Source organism: Fulmarus glacialis, unplaced genomic scaffold (genome assembly GCF_000690835.1).
Source record: "Fulmarus glacialis isolate BGI_N327 unplaced genomic scaffold, ASM69083v1 scaffold21675, whole genome shotgun sequence".
Taxonomy (NCBI): domain Eukaryota; kingdom Metazoa; phylum Chordata; class Aves; order Procellariiformes; family Procellariidae; genus Fulmarus; species Fulmarus glacialis.
In genome coordinates, this window is record NW_009212765.1 from 78,557 (window position 1) to 83,186 (window position 4,630).

Below are 4,630 nucleotides of genomic sequence, written 5' to 3' on the forward strand. Positions count from 1 at the left end.
AAATATGTGAAAGGCACCACACATAGTAAATTCAGATGTAATGTGGAGTTGCAGATCAGTGAAGAAAGAAAGAAAGAAACAGAAATGTAAAAGCATGTCAGCAAACATATAAACACGACCACAAATGAATCCTAGAGTGAAAAAGAAGAAATCATCAAGATCTACCCCATCTAGACTACTAACAAATCTTGAATTCATAAAAATTTCTATTATACTAGCAGCACATTCTTGGCTTTATATACAAGGTATGTGTCCTATTTGCCCATAAACAAGATTTATAGTGCAACAGTTCCACCGATCCCCTCTCACCACTGCACAACTGCAAACCACGGCCAGTACTTCACAGGCGTCAACTTCCCTGAGGACCACACTAAAGCATGGTCACCACAACATGACACCGCCTGAAAAGCATGGGCGAAAAATTCCTTTCCTCAAACTGCAGTGAGCAGACAAAGGACCAAAATATTCCTTTACATGCTCACCCTTCGGAATGAAAAATGAGGGGTGCCTGGAATTTATTATTTCAAAATTTACTACAGGTCCCAATAGGATAAAAGTTCAGATGAATTTTGGGGGTTGAGGAGTAGGAACTTAAGGAAAGTATAGAACTTTTCACATCACAGTCCTCTCCAGATGCTGAGCAAATCCATTTCCCACAAAGTATGTTAAATTAGCCCCTGCAGCATCATAATTTACTTCATTAATCTGTCTTAGAGTCATCTTGTTTTGCCTACCAATCAAGCTAATAACCTTGTCATATGAGTTTTGCAGCTGGGACAAATTTGAGGTCTTGGGAACCAGCTGGAGTTGAAAACCAAACACTGCAAAAGGCTCCTTAGAGTATATGCCTCCATCAATTTTGTCCTGGAGCTTAGAAAAAGTCCAATGGATGAAGAATTTCCATTTCCTCATAATTCCTCCCAGCCTGCTACAGATGATTACGATATGCAGTTGCATTCATCCCATGCTCTTGAGGGGAACAGAGAATTGTGCTTTGACCATCAGATATTTTCTGGAATCCTAGTCAGTCATGTAATAATTCCCCCCCCGTCCTTTCCGCCCTGGATCAAAGACGAGAGGCAGGAATTAGGATACCTGCTGAGTAAGGTATTATAACGGGGTCCAGCAATACATCTGGAGTTCAGAATTTGAGAGATATGAAGGTATTTTGCACAATAACATTTTGCTGCAATCTTTCTCAGGTCCTCAAGATGAAAGTCATAATCCACTTAGAGAGCAGCGTAGGAGTGCTGTTGTAGAGAACATTAAGCATTTTTTTCTATGCATCTATTCAACAGTATTTTTGTAGTAGCAATGGATTCATGTAAACCAATTAAATTGCTTTACTGATTTCTACAACAGAAGCTTGCCCAGTGTTCAAACAAGATGCTGTAGTAGCTCTAATACATCAATGAGCAGCCGCTCATTGATTATCTTGGCTCTATCTTCCTCTCTGTCAAAAGCTGTCACATGTTTTTCATCTAAATTAGGTAGTCTTTTTTCCTAGTGGAGCTGCAGTTATTCAGATAGATAACAGTGCTTTGCTGTGTTGCATTGCATTTCATATTTATAAAGCTGAGCAACGTGCAATACAAATATGAAACATAAACCCAATTTTCTGAGAAAGGTCAAAATTACTGAGGTGCTTAAGGATCAACTTTTAAATCTAGATATATAAGCAAGATTTCTATCTATATGAATGGGTGTTTTGTATGAGTTTCTGAGAGCAAATACGAAATGAGGCCATCACTAAAGCTAAACAGTGGCAATTAATTTTGCTTACATAAATATTTTCTTTACTGCTTCTTTAAAGCACCTCCCTCTTCTCATTAAAGTGTGGTCACAAGGACTTGGGATCCCACTTCTTTTCAGAAATTTTTTTTGCTTCTCTTCAGAGATTTTTACTTGCTCTGCTTGACACTGAGAAAGTAGAAACAACCACCTGACATTATGTTTTATGCTGAATCCATAAAACTCCATTAATTTCACTCCATTTGAAATAAAACTTAGATTTGAAGTTAACATTCATATACAGGAAAGCATAGATTACTTTGAAAAGTTCATGAACCCTACTAAAATCTGAAAATTTTAAAATCCTAACAAAACACGAAACAAGCAAGTCTTAGACTTCCCTGGTTCACTCACGCTATTTCACATAGCATGTAGTAATTTTTTATGTAAAATACTCAGCTTATAGTGACCTGATGCAAGGGTACATAAAGGAAGCCACCGCAGCTACAGGACTCTTTAGACACTATCCAAATTCCACTGATGTTTTTCTAATTGTTAACATTTGTTTGTTTCAACAGTATTTCCCTATGTTTTTGAAAACATCAACTCAATACTTTCAGAACATAAGACTAAGATCACGATAATTACCCCTTGTGTTATCCTACACAGAAATTCTTGCAGTGCACCAATACAGGACTAAAGTGAATGGTCACGTAATTCAGAGTACAGAAGATCCATCTCCTTTCCAAGATCCACTGTGGATAATGGCACAACACTGCATACTCGGAAATCTATCATAGCATCACAGACAAAATTAGGCTGGACAGGACCTCTAAAGGACAGTTAGTCCAATCTTCTCAAGGCAGGGCTGACTCCAAAGTTAGACGGCTGCCTGGGGTCTTACCGAGTTTTGAAAATCTCCAAGGATGGAGATGCCACAATGCTGGATGACCACCTCCAGTGTTACCGACTCTCATTGTGATGGGCTCTCAAATGTGTACCAGGGCAGGTTTTACCTTACATTTCACAATTTAATTAAAGCTTTCAGACTTTGGGCTGGTGTTCCTAATTTGTCCTCACCAAAGCTATTTTGGAACAAGTCTAGCTAGGTCCAGCTAGCCAGCTACAGACTGAGGCACTATTCTATCAGAATACGGTCCATTTATGTGATACATCTAAAACCAGTTTTCCCCATTACAAAGTGCATTACCATTGCAGTCAGTGGAAACTAGACTGTAGAATGAATTTCATGGAAAATAACCTTACAAAGCATCATCTGGCACCTGCAGCTCAGGTCCCAGGGCCTCAGTTTGAAAGGAACCTTCCCTTCCTTCCCCCAGTGCACGAGTTTCTGCTTCAGCTGCAAATCTTATGCCAAACACACAGAACTGTCTGTATCTGCATCACATCGTTGCTCTGCACATGAGCAGCATGTCCAAGCAATATGCAATAAAAATGACTTTAAATCATATGTGCCCTGAGTTTCTCTGTAAATATGCACACTGTGCCCTGAGTATCCCTTCTTTTTGCAATAGCCCTGGAATTACACCAATTAAATAGACTGTGTTTGCTTATGCTGGTATCCAGGGCAGCAAAAGTGCATGTTGTAAAAAAACTTGTTTTCTGTTCAGGCTGCTGCTCTTGCCACTTCTGCAAAATTCAGACACAAGAATTCTTTCTGTCATTTGCAGTCTTGCTCATGGAGAGGTAACTCACACGGTTCATCACAAATTAAGGTTTTCACATTATCAGAATTTGTCTGGATGTTGAAAGGAAAGTATTTGGTTATTTAGTAGAAGCTCAGCAGAACTGAGACGATGGAGTCAAGCATTAATAAGCACAACCTTCATCTAAACTAAAATGAAATTTCCTAAAGATTTCCTAGAAAGCTTAAGGACAAGAAGGATACTGCCCATATAACTGATCTCTAGAGGATGAAAAATTCCATGTGATCATAGACCACAGGCAGCCTTCGTGTAGAATTTATAAAATCTACTGACTTACGGCTTATGTTCATGCCTTTGATTTTAAACCAAATTATTCTATTTTTACTGACAACTCTTTTATTTTAGGTAGAAACCTTAATATGACAACATGACATGCATTTAAATAAATGACAGATCTAATTAATCCAAGATAGGTTTATGAACAGAGCAGATCACACTTTTTAGCTCTCATTACTTGATCAGTCAACTTAATCTGAAATAATAACACTGGCAGCTTCTTACTGCATCTCTTTTCGTCTCTTTTTTTATTATTATTTTTAATCACAAGCTTTTTGTGCTTTATACCCTCTTTGGCTAAGTAAATCATAAATACATTGGAGAGTAATTTCAAAACCTTCCTTACCAATCTTTTCTCTCACTCTTCCCATTTTGCCACTGATTTCCTCCTTCCTCTTCAAAAAAACCTCAACAAAATCCAAAACCCAGCAACAGAAATTTTTGTTATCACAAATGAACATTTTTCAGAAAGCCTTTCAGAGCAAAATACAGTAAGTGTTCTTCACCTTACAAGCCTTCTGGCATGGAGCTGACATTGTACATACATGGGGTTCTTCTCTGAGACTAGCCTCCAAGCAATTCAACAACATTGCCAGTAAAGCTTGAGGACACACCAAGGTCAAAAGAAAAAAAAAAAAACCACAAACAAAATAGTACCAGTGAGGTTCTCTCTCTTAAAAGATTTAACTGTAGACAAACAATTCTGAAGCCTGGACAAAACCAAAATATATCTGGATGTAGTATGCCCTCTGAGAAAAATTTTCCATGCTTAATTATTTAAAATGAAAAAGGCAGTTTAGATAAAGCAGAGCATGACATCACTCATCTAAATCTTTTAATAACATCAGCCTCAACTTTAAAAAAACTATCTTTTTAAACAGGACATACTGGGGATT